We start from the raw sequence: 8322 nt of genomic DNA, 5'->3' as shown, positions 1-8322 counted from the left end.
TAAGAGAAAGAGATTTCTTTTTTTTTCTTTTTCTTTCTTTTTTTTTTTTTTGAGACTGAGTGTCACTCCGTCTCAATTTCTCAGTGTGGTAGGCAAAAACATGTTTATTAACAGGCCAAAATATCCAGTTTCTCTGTAAAAATAAAAAGCCAAAAGTATATAAACTTGAATTACTTATGTTCAGTAATTAATGTTTTAGTATTGTATCTTATTTATAAATGATGTAGATATTTAATGGAAATATTTTACTTAGCTTAACTTTAAGGTTAAAAATTACCGAAAGTATTTTGGAAACTACTATTAGGCAGATTTACTGTAAAAAACTTATTATTGAAATAATGTTTTTCGCTTTTCACAAGATGGCACCAAAAACGAAGAAGGAAGCTCCTGCCCCTCCTTAAGCTGAAGCCAAAGTAAAGGCTTTAAAGGCCAAGAAGGCAGTGTTGAAATGTATCCACAGACCCCCCCCAAAAAAAGAAGATCTGCACCTCACCCACCTTCCAGCATCCGCAGACACTGTGACTCCAGAGGCAGCCCAGATATCCTGGGAAGAGCACCCCCCAGAGAAACAAGCTTGACCACCATGCTGTCATCAAGTTTCCACTGACCACTGAGTCAGCCATGAGGAAGATAGAAGGCAACAACACGCTTGTGTTCACTGTCGATGTTAAAGCCAACAAGCACCAGATCAAACAGACTGTGAAGAAGCTCTGGGACGTGGATGTGGCCACGGTCAACATCCTGATTCGTCCTGATGGAGAGAAGGAGGAATATGTTCGACTGGCTCCTGATTACGATGCTTTGGATGTTGCCAACAAACTTGGGATCATCTAAACTGAGTCCAGCTGGGTGATTCTAAATAGATGTATGTCTTTTCACCATAAAAAAAAGGAAATAATGTTTTTCATAAGAATGACAACTTAAAATCTTAAAGCTTATAGATTTGATTCTAATTATCTAGTAAGTATAAAATTAGCTTCTTGTAAGCACTCAAGCAGAATAGAAACTTGTTTGTTGGCCAGGCACAGTGACTCACACCTGTAATCCCAGCACTTTGGGAGGCCAAGGGGGGCGGATCACAAGGTCAGGAGATCAAGACCATCCTGGCTAACACTGTGGAACCCTGTCTCTACTAAAAATTAAAAAAAAAAAAAAATTAGCTGGGCGTGGTGGCAGGTGCCTGTAGTCCTGGTTACTCCGGAGGCTGAGGCAGGAGAATGACCTGAACCCAGGAGGCAAAACTTTCAATGAGCCGAGATCACACCACTCTACCTCAGCCTGGTTGACAGAGCGAGACTACATCTCAAAAAAAAAAAGAAAAAAAGAAAAAAGAAACTTGTTTGTTTTATATTTAATAGTGGTAACTCTGAAGACATAGTTGTTTTATTTCAGAAAAAAAATATTACATTTATCTTTTTAAACTAAGTTGTATCCAAATCGTGTTAACTTGAAAAACATTTGGATTGGTTCCTATATTTCTAGGAGTTTGGGGAATATTTATTTATATATGATTTTTTTTTCCAAGCCAAGTTAGAATAGAACACTTTTAGAGGATTTTATAAATGAATTTTGCAGTGCTATCCAGAGTTAAGAAAAATCACATATACAGAACATACATTAATAGACATACAAACACAAATAGAGATCTCATAGCTTTCATCCTGAAATTTTAGCCATGAGTCAGGCATAAATATTCTGATGGTTAATTTTAGATGTCTGCTTGATTGGATTAAGAGATACAAACATAACTGGTAAAGCACAGTTTCTGGGCATAAGTGTGAGGGTGTTTCTGGAAGACACTGAGATAAGGAAGATCTACCCTGACCCAATGTGGATGGGCACTGATATGGTTTGACTGTGTCCCCACTCAGATTTCATCTTGAATCGTAGTTCCTATGATCCCTACATGTTGTGGGAGGGACCTGGTGGGGGATGATTGAATCATGGTGGTGGTTACTGCCATGCTGCTCTCATGATAGTGAGTGAGTTCTCATGATCTGATGGTTTTATAAGGGGCTTTTCCCCTTTGACTTAGCACTTCTTGCTGCTGCCATGTGAAGAAAGACATCTTTGCTTCCCCTTCCGTCGTGATTGTGAGGCCCCTCCAGCCATGTGGAACTGTCAGTCCATTAAACCTCTTTGTTCTTTATAAATTGCTCAGAGTCAGGTACTTCTTCATAGCAGTATAAAAATAGACTAATACAGGCACCATCCAATTGCTTGAGAGCCCAGACAGAACAAAAAGGAAGAGGAAAGGTGAATTATCTCTTTCTGAAACTGAAACATCCTTCTCTTGCCTTTGACATGAGAACTTCAGGGTCTCAGGCCTTTGTCCTCAGAATGAGAGTTCTAAATAATTCTTGGTAAAGTCATGCAAACAGGAAAGGAAGTAGACAGAATTAGTTCCATACTGGCGGAACACACAGTCAGCAGAGGTTTGAGAAGGGAGAATTTAGTCAACTGAGAAGTTCCCATGAAAGGAGCAAGACCAAATCACAGACACACCATGAAACAAAAAGCCAGGAATAACTGCCAACCCAAGAGGAGAACAGAGAGGCCTCAAAACCAAAGCTAGGATAAGAAACTTCTAGCCCAAGAGTTACCTTTCAGACAAAGAAGCCTGAGATTCCAACCCAGCTTCAGAGAGTACTCACTCAAAATGTTACTCAAACTGTAGGCTTTTTAATGACTTAGCCATGCATGCAAAAGGCATTTCCTAAGGTGGCACAGAAGATGGAGTCCCCATATCCAAAGATAGCCAAGGAGAAAGAAAGACCCCTGTTGCCAGAGCCAGTGGGCAAAGGCAACAGAGAAAGAGACAAGGGTTCTTATGGGATGAGACCCTTGCAGATTTAGACTTATACAAACTCCTGAGAACTGGCAGGATGACAGCAATAAATGGGGTACCGACATTTCTACTCATTGGATTACAAGTTCTCAGGCATCCAAAATGATTAACAAAATGGAGATTTCTAGGGCTTCTGTGGGAGAGTATGGAAGGTCTTTTTGAACTTTTTAATGCTGTCAACTGAAGAATGATAAGCTTCATAAAATCGGAAAGGAGAGATTTCATTATGTTTTTGGTTTTTTTTGAGTCATAGTTTCACTCTTGTTGCCAAGGCTGGAGTGCAGTGGAGTGATCTTGGCTCACTGCAAGCTGCACCTCCCAGGTTCAAGTGATTATCCTGCCTCATCCTCCCAAGTAGCTGGGACTACAGGCATGCGCCACCATGCCCAGCTAATTTTTGTATTTTTAGTAGAGACGGGGTTTCACCATGTTGGCCAGGATGATCTTGATCTCTTGGTCTCAGGTGATCCACCCGCCTCGGCTTCCCAAAGTGCTTTCATCACAGGCATGAGCCACTGCATCCAGTGAGAGATTTATTTCCTGTAAAGGGTTGCAGTCTGCAGGATAGTCCTGACAGGCTAGGAAGCATAACCTCCAGTCAGAAGTCAGAAACAGACACTTCAAGGGAGAGGTAAAGGAAATAGTAATTTATGCTGAGTGGTATGGCCAAATACACATATTTAATAAGCTCTAGGAGGAGTTATGCATTTTTATGAAAGGAGAAATGCGTGCATGCGCAATTGAGTTTCTTGCTCCTTCGTGGGTCCAATGTACAAAAAATGGCAGTGTTAACATGATCCCAGGTTGGAGTTTTCAGCCCTCTGACATTAAAAGTTGAAGCAGAGGATATGAAAACTCGCTCTGTGCATCCTGTGTATGCTGTCCAGAACCTCTCCATCATGGGTGGTCTCTTATTAGGCAAGAGAGGAGAGGCAGCTTCAGGCAGTTGGTTGAAATCATTGGTGGAGTCTTTTGAAAGGCTTGTTTCTGTTAAATCCTTAGGGAAGAAAGCCTCATCATGGTTAGCAAAGGAGGGGATATAACGAGGTGTATCTGACCCCTGTCATCCTATCCTGCCCAACTTGTAATAGGGGAGGAAAAATAATTTTCTCTCTACTTTCACGGAATTCTTAGATGGGACCCTCTGTAACAAATTACAGATTAAAATGAGAAAAAAGTAGACAAGTTTAAAAACATGTATACTTTATGGATACATGGGAGATATTCAGGGAAAAATGAGTAAATCCCCAACAGGTGGCTTTCAATTCAAGTGTAAATGCTATCTTCAACTTAAAGAAAAAAAAATTGAGGCTCAGTAGTGGGGAGGTAACAAGCAAAAGCACAGCAGACAAGGGTAAGTTTTCTTATACAGACTTAACTCCATGCGTTCTCTGTTGATAAGACTCTTTAGTGATTTAGTCATCCTTCTCTTCTTGGTTGGTGCCGAGAGAGAGAGAGAGATCTTTTAAACGGGGATTTCATTTATAGATGTAAATTTTCCTTACACAAAGGTAACTTCTACTCTGTTTTCAGAACTTCCTTTGTTAGCATTTTTTTCAGAGTAATCAGTTCAGAATAGTTCTTATGCCAAAGGGACATATTTTGGGGTGGCATATTCTGGTTTCATACCATCATATTTTGGGGTGGCATATTCTGGTCTTACACACTGTCTTCCACCAGCAATGAAAAGAGTTCTTGTTTTTCCTCCAGCAATTTGTCATTTTTTTTAGAGTTTAGCAGTTCTAACAGATATAGACCAGCTGTGCTATCTCATTGTGGTTTTCAGTTCTCTAGTATGTTGAGCATCTTTTTGTATGTTTACATGCCATCTGTAGATTGTCTTTGGTGAGGTGTCTGTTCAGAACTGTGTGCATTTTTAATTGAGCTGTTTAACTTATTGTTTAGCTTTAAGATTTTTGTATATATTTTGAATACAAAGTCTTTCTCAGATCTGTGTTTTGCAAATTTTTTTTTCAATATGTGGCTTGTCTTTTTGTTCCATTAACAAGGTCTCTTCCAGAGTATAAACTTTAAATATTAAGAAATCCACATTGTCATTTCTTCTGCGTATATCAACCTTTTGTGTCATTTGTTAAAATTCATTACCAAACCCAAAGGCACATAGCTTTTTTCCCACAGTTTCTTCTAGAAATTGTATAGTTTTGCATTTTTAGTGTAAGGATGATTTTGAGTGATTATTTGTGTAAGTTGTAAAGTTTTCATCTACATGCATATCATTTCCTATGGTTTCCAATAATCGTTCCCTCACTATTTTTGAGAAAGACACAGGATAGTGGGCTCTGTTAGAGCAGATAGACGGCTAGACATGAACAGGAGGGGGAGCTCCTGGAAAAGGGAAAGTCTGCGAAAGCTCACCTGGAGGGACCACCAAAAATTCACATTTAGTGGCATCTGTAATGCTGGAGTGGATGGGCACTTGTCAATTGTGGGTAGGAGGGAGAAGAGGTACCTATGCAGAAAGAAACACCCTAAAAATCCTAAGATGCCCTTGTCATCATTCACTTTGCAGTAATAATGTCACAGTACTGCTAGCTACATGCTGATAAGGACAAAGGGGAAATTCTTAAAAGAAACCTGGCACCATAAGTACAGATTAGGGCAGAGAAGGAAATTCAAAAGAGATATTGCAGTAGGTACAAATGTGACTGCCGTCAGCCTGCCTGGGATGGTGGGAAGGAGCCTGGTGCCAGAGTGGATTCAGATTGATCACCACACATGCGCCTCAACCAACAGTGAGGAGGTCCCACAAGCCTAAGTGGGGCAAGTTGGGGACCTAAGGCAGTAGCAGGAAAACCAGACAAAGAAAACTGGCGGAGACTTGAGAAAGAGGCAGGAATGTGAAGAAGTCCAAAATAAAATTCCCTGCACAGGACTCTTACGCTGCTTTCCTGCATGATCAGCCTACTCCTCTCTATTTTTGTACAATAAGCTCTTCACACTGTATTTTTTTCAATGAAGTTATCTGCCATCTTTGTATTGCCCCTTGGTGAAAATCTTTCTTCCAAGTTAGACAAAACCGGGACATCAATTTCCAGAACTGATGGCGCTTAATAACTGGCACTGTGACTTTAAGTGGTGCAGGAGGCAGCCTTTAGGGGGCGCCAGCCGTCATACCTGGAGCAAGAGGGCCTTGCATAATCCCCATCTGCCTGCAGGTGTTGTGCTGCGACGACACTGCCAGCAAGAGGGCCGGGCAGTGTCCCCAGCTGCTAGCAGGGGGCCTACGACGACTATACTGTGAGCAAGAGGACCCTGCAGTGTCCTTAGCTGCCAGCAGGTGGCGCACAGGCACCACGCCATGAGCAAGAGGACCCTGCAGTGTCCTGGTTGGCAGCAGGGGGCGTGCTGCCACCACATTGTGAGCAAGAGGATCCTGTAGTCCCCCAAGCGGCCAGAAGGGGGCGTGTCCCCACTACAAGGCAAGCAAGAGGGCCCAGCAGTGTCCCCAGCTGCCAGCAGGGGGCGTAGGACAAGTATACTGTGAGCAAGAGGACCCTGCAGTGTCCTTAGCTGCCAGCAGGTGGCGCACGGGCACCACACCATTAGCAAGAGGACGCTGTAGTGTCCTGGTTGGCAGCAGGGGGCGTGCGGCCACCACACTGTGAGCAAGAGGATCCTGTAGTGCCCCCCAGCGGCCAGAAGGGGGCGTGCCCCCACTACAAGGCAAGCAAGAGGGCCCGGCAGTGTCCCCAGCTGCCAGCTGGGGAGCCAGCCGCCACTTCACTTGGAGCAAGAGGGCCGGGCAGTGTCTCCAGCTGCCAGCATCGGGAGTGCTGCCACTACACTGTGAGCAAGAGAGCCCTGCAATATCCCCAACTGCCAGCAGGCGGTGTGCCGTCACTATACTGCCAGCAAGAGGGCCCTGCAGTGCCCCAGCGCCAGCAGGGGGCGCTGGCCACCACTGTAAGAAAGAGGGCCCTGCAGTTGCTCTAGTCGCCAGCAGGGGGCGCACTGGCACAAGACCCTGAGCAAGAGGGCCCTGTAGTGCGTGGCTGCAAGCCAGGGGCACCCACGCCCAGCTTTTCAGATTACTGATGTTCCGCCCGTCTTTGCGCCGCTCCCCGGTGGCGTGCGTCTCTGCGCCTGCGCCACGACCCTCTCCCCACCGTAAGGGCGTGCGACTCTGCGCCTGCGCCGGTCTGCGCCGCGCCTGGCGTGCGACTCTGCGCCTGCGCCGTGCCGGCCGGAGACTGAGCCTGCGACGCGCCGGCCTGTGACGCTGCGCCTGCGCCAGCCGATGCCGCACCTGGCGTGCGACTCTGCGCCTGCGCCGACCTGTGCCGCGACTCTGCGCCGGCCTGCACTGTGCCTGGCGCGCGACTCTGCGCCTGCGCCGGCCTGCGCCTGCGCCGGCCTGCGCCTGGCGTGCGACTCTGCGGCTGCGCCGCGCCGGCCTACGACTCTGCGGTTGCTGCGGCGCTCCGGCCTGCGCCGCCCTGCGACTCTGCGCCTGCGCCGGCCCGCGCCGCACCTGGGGTGCGACTCTGCGCCTGCGCTGCGCAGGCCTGCGATTCTGCGTCTGCGCCGACCTGCGCTGTGCCTGGCGCGCGACTCCGCGCCTGCGCCGCGCCTGCCTGCGACTCTGCGCCTGCGCCGGCCTGCGCCGCGCCTGGCGTGCGACTCTGCGGCTGCGCCGCGCCGGCCTCCGACTCTGTGCCTGCGCCGGCCTGCGCCGCGCCTGGGGTGCGATTCTGCGCCTGCGCCGCGCCGGCGTGCGATTCTGCGCCTGTGTCGGCCTGTGACTCTGCGCCTGCGCCGCGCCGGCGCTGTACGTTTGTGAGGGCGGAGCTGCATTCTCCTCAGCCCAGACACTGAGAGCATCGCGAGTGCGGAGCTGTTTTGTCCTCTACACAGAGCTCGGGGGTACCGTGAAGGCGGAGCAGTGTTCTACTCAGCCCAGACCCTGCCATGGGGGGCACTGCGAGGGCGGAGCTGCGTTCTGCTCAGCACAGACGTTGGCGGCACCGCCTCGGTTTGGGACAACTCGGGGCCGCATCCACGGTGAATAAAATCCTTCCTGTTTCTAGCCCTGAATAACGAAGGTCAGAGACTACTTAGAATGGTTCAGTGTGGAAAACGAGAAACCGAAATCCCCTTTGAATCCTGCCCACCGAGGTTCTCTCCATTCAAGGATTAGTGTTGGGGTTTTAGGGTTAGGGTTGGGGTTTTAGTGATTGGGTTAGTGTTTTAGGGTTAGCGTTAGGGTTAGGATTAGGGTTACGGTTGGGTTAGGGTTAGGGCTAGGGGTTAGGGTTAGAGTTGGGTTAGGGTTAGGGGTTAGGGTTTTGGAGTTGGGGTGAGGGTGAGGGTGAGGGTTAGGGCTAGGGCTAGGGTTAGGGTTTAGGGTTTAAGTTAAGGGTTAAGGGTTAGCGTTAGGGTTTAGGGTTAGGGTGAGGTTAGGGTTAGGGGTTAGGGTTAGGGTTAGGGTTAGAGGGTTAGGGTTGGGGTTAGGG

The 8322-nt window shown here is 47.4% G+C and overlaps 1 pseudogene; it reads left to right on the top strand.

The window, feature by feature from the left end:
• Window positions 1-359: 359 nt before the first annotated feature.
• On the top strand, window positions 360-834 carry LOC112619696 (annotated as a pseudogene).
• Window positions 835-8322: the final 7488 nt, after the last annotated feature.

Source organism: Theropithecus gelada, chromosome 2 (assembly GCF_003255815.1).
Source record: "Theropithecus gelada isolate Dixy chromosome 2, Tgel_1.0, whole genome shotgun sequence".
In the NCBI taxonomy this organism is placed as follows: Eukaryota; Metazoa; Chordata; class Mammalia; order Primates; family Cercopithecidae; genus Theropithecus; species Theropithecus gelada.
This window is presented reverse-complemented; position numbering and strand designations above follow the sequence as displayed.